This window comes from Schistocerca cancellata, chromosome 1, assembly GCF_023864275.1.
Source record: "Schistocerca cancellata isolate TAMUIC-IGC-003103 chromosome 1, iqSchCanc2.1, whole genome shotgun sequence".
In the NCBI taxonomy this organism is placed as follows: domain Eukaryota; kingdom Metazoa; phylum Arthropoda; class Insecta; order Orthoptera; family Acrididae; genus Schistocerca; species Schistocerca cancellata.
Window position 1 is genome coordinate 187684076 of NC_064626.1, and position 10616 is coordinate 187694691.

The following is a 10616-nucleotide window of genomic DNA, read 5'->3' on the forward strand; positions in this document are numbered from 1 at the left end:
TCCGGTGTGGCGGCCCGCACGTCGCCAGCTGGCGCGGTTGTGCGGCTTTCTCAAGTCGCAGCCGTGCCGGGGGCGGCGAAGCGGCCGCGGCCGCGCCGACGCAGCAGCAGAAGAAGAGACGACGTCGGAAACGGCGTAGGGCGCAGAACAGCCCGGCACAGCTGAGGGGCGGCGCAGCAGCAGACCCACCTGCCTGGGGCAGGGACGGCCGCTCGGAAACGGGAAGCCAGGACGCAGCTCGCCCTCCCGTGAAGAAGTGTGACCTCGACCTCGGGGCCGCCGTGAAGGAGGCCACAGCAGCCCTCAAAGCCGTCATGGCGGCGGAGAGGGCTGCCTTCGCAGCCGCCGTGGCTGCAGAGAAGGAAGAGGCCTTGAGGCAACTGCGTGCAGTCTTCGCCCAAGGCCTCAGCGCAGTCGTACCTGCGCCTGTCCCAGCGGTTGCCACAGCAGCACCGCAGGTGAAAGGTACAAAAGCCAATAGGGCAGTCTTCATCGCACAAGCGTCGCCAAGCTGCCGCGCAGAACTTTTATGTTACAGGGAGTAAGCCACTGCCGCCGGCCCAGGAGACTACAAGCGATCCCAGCCGCAGCACCGGACTGACCCAGCTAACGACCACGCAGTACATAGGTAACGTTGCACGGTACCTCACGCTAACCACTCCTCACCTTGCATGCTCTGTCGCAGCTAGCAAGCCGCTACTGCCCTTACTACCCGTCCTACTGTCGCAGAGGTTTTTTTCCCTTGGCGCTGGCCTTGGCACTTTTTTTCCTCTGCTCTTACAACCGCTACCCTTCGATCGTTTTCGACCACTTCTTTCTCCTGATGGACCATGTTAATGAGTAGTCTTACCCAGACGCATGGATAACATCACAGCCTGCATCCTGTGACGCCTGATTCAAATACTAACATGCTTACGGAGGTGACAGTAGAACTTTTGGTTTGGTCACCACGTTGGTGCGGGCGTGGAGGGGCCCCATCCTTTCTTCTTCTTCTTTCGCGAACGACAGTTCTCATCGGGAAGTGCCGTACGCTGTGTTCCAGCTGCTTGTGGATGACTCGGCGCACCACTCGAGGTTACCTGGCTGCTCGGCGGAAAATCTTGCGACTTCACTTGGAGAGACTGAACTTCACTGGACTTGGGAATAATTACGGGACGTGCACCCCACCATGCACATTCGGACATTGGTATAACCAAACTTCAATTCTGCATTACTTCTGAGTGTGAGCCTGGGTAGACGCTTGGCTAACATAATTGTTAAAAAGTGATTTGTGATTTAATAAACCAGACTGAAGAGGTTATTGTGTTATTCCTGGTTATAACAGAAACGCTACTAATCGCTCTAGCACAGTAGTCGTCAAACTGCGGCCCGCGGGCCGCATGCGGTCCGAATCAAGTATTCGTCTGACCCGCGATTCTCAGCCGTATTTTATAACAATATGCATCTTGTAAGTAGGCTGTTTATGTTTTCTTTATGTAAGTAGGCTGTTTATGTTTTCTTTATGTAAGTAGACTGTTTAGGTTCTTATATTGGTAACGCCGCCGCCACGTAGCGCTCTCTGTATGAAAATCACTGGCTGTGCTGTGTGCAGCCTGTGGCTAGTTTGCATTGTTGTCTGCCATTGTAGTGTTGGGCAGCGGCAGCTGGATGTGAACAGCGCGTAGCGTTGCGCAGTTGGAGGTGAGCCGCCAGCAGTGGTGGATGTGGGGAGAGAGATGGCGGAAGTTTTGAAATTGAACTGCTATATATATTATGATTATTAAGGTAAATACAGTGTTTGTTCTCTATTAAAATCCTTCATTTGCTAACTATCCCTATCAGTAGTTAGTGACTTCCGTAGTTTGAATCTTTTATTTAGCTGGCAGTAGTGGCGCTCGCTGTATTGCAGTAGTTCGAGTAATGAAGATTTTTGTGAGGTAAGTGATTTCTGAAAGGTATAGTTTAATGTTACTCAGGGCCATTCTTTTGCAGGGATCTTTGATAGTCAGATTGCGTTGCGCTAAAAAATATTGTGTGTCAGTTTAAGCATAGTATTGTACAATTGTTATAAGGAGACGTTTCATATGTCGACCCTTAGCCGAGGATACCTCACTGGAATCTTCTGATTTTTTCTTGTAGTTTGTGTAATTAGTGTAGATTTTGTTTATTGCTAGCGCGTAATTGTAGAGAGAATCTCCTTTGTAGTTGCAGCCTTTCATTGTTGTACAGTAAAACAGTTGTGCCATGCATGTAGATTTGCACCAAGTATTTCGCAGCTGCAATTAACTAGATATTATTTTCAGTGCTATGTTAATGTGTTCTTTTATTTTGCTCTTCAAATTGTGTTTTTCTGTGTTATCGTGTGAAATATTGTCACAATAATGGCGTGTGAAAAACGTAACACTAGGCTCCAAAGTAAACTGAGAAATAATAGTGACGACGAGCGTAGCTTATCAGCGCCACTGTATAGTGAATTAACAGACGTTCCAAGTAGTAATTTGGTAATTGTGCATAGGGAAATGGAGCGGGCGGCAAATAATGGTGTAGACAGTGAAACAGGTTGTGAACAGGGAAGCTTTATCGATCGATCGGTCGGCAGCTGCTCGCCTCAGGAATCCGAAATGACAGGACACAATTTTACAAATACTGTAGATTCAGGTTTTTCGTCCTCACCGTTTTCTCAAATAAGTCAAGACACATTTTCAGCTTGTCAAAATGTGAATGTTGCCGGTGCAAATACACTGCCGAAAAGCGTAGAGGAACAGATTCCAGACACTAATGCATTGTTATTACAACAAATGGAACAAAATCAGAGACAAACACAGCAACAGTTAGACACAATGGGACAAAAATCTTCAAAAGTTAGACACAATGGAACAAAATCAGAGACAAACATAGCAAAAGCTTCAAAAGTTAGACACAATGGAACAAAATCAGAGACAAACACAGCAACAGCTTCAAAAGTTAGACTCATTGGAACAAACTCTCGAACAAACACGTGAAGATTTAACTGCTGAGTTACATAACATTGAATCGAAATGTCAGAAAGTCTGTAATGACGTAAAAACACAAATTTGTGAGCATTTCCAACCTATTTTTTCCCGTCATGAAAATGCATTACAGAATCATGAAGCAGCCATAAAAGAACTACAAACTATTGTTCGTGAAAATTACGACACCTTGCAAGCTAAAATTGACTCAGTTGCATCTACCGATTCGGTTACGCAACTTGCTAAAACTCAAGAAAACTTAAAGGACACAGTAGATACGATTTCAACACAAATGGACACTCTGAAACTTGGTTCAGAAAAACACACTGAGGAAATAAGTACACTATCGGAGAAAGTAGCCGAACTTTCGGATCAGGTCACTAACTTATCTACAAAGGTAGATGATGATCTGAATGACACAAGACCCGTAGCCTTCACTGACACTGAAGACTATGAACAAATAAGAAAATTCAAACAAAATCAAAATCAAATCAATACACAGTACAAAAGAGAAATCCGGGAAGTACAAGATCAGTTGACGCAGGTAATGCAAGAATTACATATTTCAGAGGACACTTGTGCTCCATCACGGGAAGAGGGACATAGAAATACGGAACAGCCACAAAATAATAATTCAGGTCACTTCGGAAATTATGAAAGAAATTGGCAAGGCGCATTGGATTTTGAGATGGAACCGCCGACACGACGTAACAATGACCGATATGCTGCTCGCCGACACGATGATTTTGACTATAAGCTGTTCATTACTACACGTAAATTCAAAACGTTTAAGAATTCTGACAACGACATTCATCCACAAGCGTGGCTCCATCAATTCTCTCATTGTTCCTCCCAACTGGTCATTAGAACACAGATTAGAATTTATGTGTGGCTACTTAGAGAATGAACCAGCTGTAAGAATGCGATCGGTCATTCACGAGTGCCACAGTGAAGGAGAATTTTATCATGCCTTCCTCTCAGCATATTGGTCTCAAGCTACACAAGACCGAGTAAAACATAGCATCATAATGATGAAACGTTTCGAACAATCTGAATTTTCCAGTCTTGTGAAATATTTTGAAGACCTGTTGCACAAGAATCAGTACCTGTCAAACCCATACAGCCCCTCAGAACTCATCCGCATTTACTTGATGAAATTGCCTTAACATTTAAGAAATATTATTTTGGCAGGGCGCTGCAAAGACGACATTGAAGCTTTTCAGGGACTCTTACAAGAATTAGAAATTGACACAGACAGTCGCGGGATACCAAAACAGGAAAACAATCACTATAGGTCACATCCGTCACAATTCCGTGACGACAGAAACAATAACTGGACACGACGAGCCTATTCTTACAACGTAAATCGTGACCAAAACAGACACCACCCGTATGACAACCACTGGCAGAGTAATAGTTACAGAGAAAGATCGCATTTCCGTAGTAATGAATATGACAGAGACAATCATAGAAACAGACAATTTGGCAACCAGAACTATTATTATCACGGGAGACAGAATAACTTCAGACGCAACGGTCCACCCTGCAGTGGTAATTCAGGGAGAAATTCTACACCACATGACCGACAAACAAGAAACTATGTAAACTACCGACAAAACGACAGACGTGAATTTCATCAGAACTGGCGGGTTTCTAACAGAGCTGGGCCCTCTCGGCAAGGCGAATTTGTAGAAGTTAGGCCTCCAAATCCCAATAACGACTCGCGCCAACAAAGAAACAGACAATGACTCGCACCCCAGGCAGCCTCGTGCGCCGGCTGGCTCAGAGAAAAATAACATAGACGCTAACCTTGAGCAAAATTCCAGTATTCTTTACTGACGTATACCACATGATAACTGCGTTAAAGTTGAAACTCTGCATACTAGAAAGAGCAAAGGGCTACACCACATTTCACAAGTAAAACCATTTATTGAGAAATAATCTGCTTTTTAACTTTGTCTTTGCCATAAAACGTTTCACTTCACGTTACTAGTATGCTTTAGAAACTGTTACCATGCAACAATGTTTGAAGTTAAATATCCAATCAAGAACCAAGAGAACTTATTTAAACAGAAATTACGAATGCATTGTTATTGCGAACAGACGACACAGTGTTATTGTGTGTGTACATTCTTGCTTGTTAGTTGCACGATTACATAACGACTACAAGGCTCACATACTTAGAACATTTACCAGTACTACTAATGAGACTTTGTGAAAAAAAACTGTAATTACTATTATGATCAGGACTATCTTTATGGACTGTGAGAAAATTTTAGCTTTTGACCAACATTGTATCAATAAGTGTGTGCATTTGATTTCTTTGTTATTGTAACTAAAATTATGAAAAATTTTATCAAATCATTATTGGCCACTGCCCAAAAATATTTTGTAAAATTTTTTGTGGGGAGCATGGGGGCTATGTAAGTAGGCTGTTTATGTTTTCTTTATGTAAGTAGGCTGTTTATGTTTTCTTTATGTAAGTAGGCTGTTTAGGTTCTAATATTGGTAACGCCGCCGCCACGTAGCGCTCTCTGTATGAAAATCACTGGCTGTGCTGTGTGCAGCCTGTGGCTAGTTTGCATTGTTGTCTGCCATTGTAGTGTTGGGCAGCGGCAGCTGGATGTGAACAGCGCGTAGCGTTGCGCAGTTGGAGGTGAGCCGCCAGCAGTGGTGGTTGTGGGGAGAGAGATGGCGGAAGTTTTGAAATTGAACTGCTATATATATTATGATTATTAAGGTAAATACAGTGTTTGTTCTCTATTAAAATCCTTCATTTGCTAACTATCCCTATCAGTAGTTAGTGACTTCCGTAGTTTGAATCTTTTATTTAGCTGGCAGTAGTGGCGCTCGCTGTATTGCAGTAGTTCGAGTAATGAAGATTTTTGTGAGGTAAGTGATTTCTGAAAGGTATAGTTTAATGTTACTCAGGGCCATTCTTTTGCAGGGATCTTTGATAGTAAGATTGCGTTGCGCTAAAAAATATTGTGTGTTAGTTTAAGCACAGTCGTGTATAAATTGTTCAAAGGGGACGTTTCAATCTGACTACTAACAGCCGAATCCAAAACGTCAACTAACGTTAAGAGCTGTAGTTTTCCTGCTTAGTAACAAAAAATACTTACACAGTGAGTCACGGTTTTAATGGTGTGCTTAATTTTAATCGATCTTGATGAATTCGTACATGAGGTAAGTAAAGTTGGCCGCTTACTTCAGGGGTATAGGGGACAAGTAGCGTGGCCACTGCGGTGTTACAGTGGGAAAAGTAAATTGTTTTGCCTTCCAGTACCGATAACTCGCGTGTGCGAGCGTCTCGGAGCGATGAGCTGCTACGATATGAATTTTGAGACGGAAATAATATGGATTTGTGAATGCACTTACAGAGACGGCGATCTTCAAATGTGCTACTTACTTGCAGCAAGGGACATTACATTATAGATTTTATAACACAGTGCAACAAGTAGAGGAAAACTGACATTCAAATCATAGGTCACAGTGTCTCATGTTGAATAATGCTTTGAAAAATAAGTACAGTTTCTTTTATCAACCAGTTAACCATCCGTTCACACAGACAACACAAGACTTAGTTAAGCAAAGCTGTGCTACGACTTTGCGGTCGCTCAGGGTGCAACAGTCTGAAATAGAGAACAGCTGACAGCAAGTGGTCTGAATGGTGCCGATTTTTAACGATCACTACATGGGTGCCAGCTGCTAACTTATCGTGCCCTTACCACAACTAGTCTACTGGACGCTTGAAACTTACCGATTTGTACAGCTCACCAGTTAATAGCCGGTTGTGGTGGCCGAGCGGTTCTAGGCGCTTCAGTCCGGAACCACGCGACTGATACGGTCGCAGATTCTCGGGCATGGGTGTGCGTGGTGTCCTTAGGTTAGTTAGGTTTAAGTAGTTCTAATTTCTAGGGGACTGATGACCTCAGATGTTAAGTCCCATAGTGTTCAGAGCCATTTGAACCAATTAATAATAAGAGTGGCACATATGCCGCCCAAGGTGTCGTCCCCCAATGTTAATACTGGCTCCTGAGCAAAAAGCTTTGACGACCACTGCTCTAGCAGCTCCTCAACAGGCCTCACAAGGGTAAGTACACCGCGTACCAGCACTACCACCAAGGAAACCGGGAATGGGCCCGAACCTTCCGTACGGCAGTCACCCCCGCTGACCACTTTTTTGTCTGTTACATATTTACTTATTAAAAACATCTGTGACATTGCAATCCATTTCCGCAGTTCCGTTTAACGTACATTACGTATACAATACACAGCACTTCAATATTACACGAACCGGTCCATGCGACACTTCCGCACTTTCATAGATTTAAATAATGACAGTATTTGGAATAAGTGTAGTCTTTGCGATAAAGGTAGTTGTGGGAATAAAGAGAAAACGTCTTTAAAAAAGTAACAGACCCACCTGAAATAATCGTGAATTTATGATACACCCTTGTACGTTCATGTGCCCAAAATGTGTTTTGCACTGGAGTGTTTGTCCTGGCTTGCACGACGGGTAGAGTTCAGGGGCTGTCAGTTGAGCCACATAACCTCTAACATAGCTCGACAAACATTTTCAGTTATAGTGAGCATAACTTAAGGGGACAAAGGAAACTACGCTGATCGTTTCAGAAAGTATACTCGTTCAGAAAAGTCAGCTTATATGACGGACAGAGATAAAGGACTACCGCATTGCGTCGGTTAATACCTTTGACAATGCTGTATACAAATTATCGAGCTAGTGAATACTTAAATGGTGTATACATGCAGACTTAAGCGATGAATGAAAATTTTTACCGAGGCCGAACATGGGACTCCTGCCCACCACGCAGGAGGTGCATTCGTCAGCACATCTGCCTATAAGCAGGAGTCCCGGGTTCGAATCACAGCCTTAGTACAAATGTTAGTTCGTCACTTCATTCTGAATATATGCATCATAGCTATGTGAGACATGAAAAGGTCTCTAGAATCATATAGTTCCAGTAGATTTAATAAAACGGTGTTCGTAATAAGATAACATGAAACGGGGGTCTCTTACTCGTGATTAATAAATTATCTTTGTAAAATACAGTTATGAACCTGGGCATACATGACACCCTTTTCTCTGTGGTAGCTAAATGTCTCTTTTGTGTTAAAATTTTCCACAAACAGTAAGTTTCAGAGCAAAATGGGTTAAAAAAAACCTTTTTAACGACACCTCATACATCCCTGTCCGATTAATAAGTGTTGACAAAAAGGGATGTTGACTTGAGAAATAATATATATGTTCAGTTCGCTACATTAGGTTAGCTACCTACTTCGGTTTAACCTTTCGTTTCCTGCTTGTTTGACACCACTAAGTCTTTCATCGTGTTTATTTTGGGCTCGGGACTTTCAGTCTTCTCTTTGTACACCAGCACTGTTTTCCTTGTTTTGCTTGTCGAGAGTTCCTTCTTGTAGTTCTGCTTGTTTTCTTTTGGCTACAAGTGCGGCGTCAGATTGGCCTTTACCTGCTGTGCTGATGCGAGTAGGTGGGTGTGACGTCCTGCGCTGCTGACTCGACTGCTTCTAACGCAATTCCTGGACCATTCCTTTCACTTACCGATTCCGGAGTCTCTTTCCGCCCTATCTGTTGTTAACCGGGTATGTCCTCGTCCGTGCTGCTTTCATCAGGCGTTCGAGGCCCCGTATTTTTTAGCGGTTGCACATGAGGTATAGGGGCTCGCTATGCCGCTTCCGGTTTTGACGTTAACGGAGGAAAACCTACAGATGCTGGTTTTGACTCCTGTTATAATACGACGGTAGAGCTTGACCCTTCAGTATCCATCACTAGGTTCTAAGTTCTAACTTTTTATAACGAAAACTCATCTTGAGCAACCCTTCTGTGGTTTCATTACAGCTAGAACGTGTTCCCATCTGTCCACTGTAAGTAACGTGCAACGTGTGTCTATGAATAATTAGATGAGAGGGGATATTATGCGTGACTTGCATTTCAGCCTACCTGATACCGCTGAAACACTGCAATTTATTTGGGCTAGAACAATGTTCCTGGCAGATTTGTTTCACTTCTCCGTACTTGGTTAAAACATCTTTTAAATAACATCTCTCAACCTCAGAAGGTACGTTAACCACGCGTACATTTCTGCACTCTACGTCAGCGATAGAAAGGACAGCAATTATCGAGGCGTCGCCGGCCAGTGTGGCCGAGCGGTTCTAGGCGCCTCAGTCTGGAACCGCGCGACCGCTACGGTCGCAGGTTCGAATCCTGCCTCGGGCATGGATGTGTAAGATGTCCTTAGGTTAGTTAGGTTTAAGTAGTTCTAAGTTCTAGGGGACTGATGACCTTAGAAGTTAAGTCCCATAGTGCTCAGAGCCATTTGAACCATTTTTTTTTTTAATCGAGGCGTCACGGTGATGGATTCTGCTATCCCTCCATGTCTGAGCAGAATCCTTTCCAGCAACACAGGAATTAAAAGCTTCGCGGAAAATCTGCAGGTCTCCGCGTCATAGCGAGCAGCGTGCATGTGATATGGCTGATACCGAGAACTTCAGTAACCCGATTGTACGCTTCTAATGAACTCGGCTGAACATTCCTGAATGCCTTGTTAAATTCAAAACTTAGTGCGCATTGCCAGAGTAACATCCTTGACAGCGTCATGATTAATAAAAGGCCGAAATCGCTAACACAGAGGAGCACAAAACGCTACAACAGAACAACAAGAATAAACTGTTACACGCAGTACGAAGTAAAGAGCTACTATTCGTGATTTGTAAATGCTACAGCGGGAACATACGTATGATACGTCCGAGTTGTATGACGTCCATGGCGGAACTTAGCTACGGAAGCAGACAATATCGTCATGTACCACTCACGACAAGTGTAGACATAATTCACATTGGATGTAGAAGACCTACCTAAAATGATGGAATTCTACACTTATATAGTTCGTTTGTAAGTTACATATTTTTATTTCACGTCGAGCATACTTGTGACAACTTGCAGTAATGTAGAATAGGATTTTCCGAGTATTAAGTAAACAAATATTGTACATTTTCCTGAGCCAAAATGTGACTGTGAGCTTGGAAATTATAATGGATATAACGGGAATTTTAGTGTTAATTTGAAAGATGTTTGCATCATTTAACCAACGATACACGAAGTATTTAAAATAAGAAAACCAAACAAAAAATTTCGACATGAATATGTCCGAATTTGCGTGAATATGTGCTGATCTTTGATAACTGAAGTGAGAGCGATGTCCCTAACTAATAACGAGATGAGAATACACTTATATTTTTGCAGGACAAACATGTAATTGAAAAATTTTCTTAAAGTAGTGCTTCATAGACTACATAAGCAGTATTTTGTTATACAATACCGACACCATCAAACTGTAGTATCCTGCAACTAATTTCAGTTTATTTATGTAAAAGTTGTCGAGAATTTGTAAAACCGTAGGTGTATTATTGCAAAAAGAAATCCACAACAGCCACCTTCAATGTAAAATATGAAACCCGTCTAGAAAGTAAAAGCATGCCGTGAGGAAAATGCGACTGAAATCATAAAACGAAAATGAAGAAAAAAAATTAGGTAAGTAACTTTAGGCAGATAATCATACATAAAAAAAAGAGTAGAAGTCCCAAAAAAGAACGGTGTGGAATGTC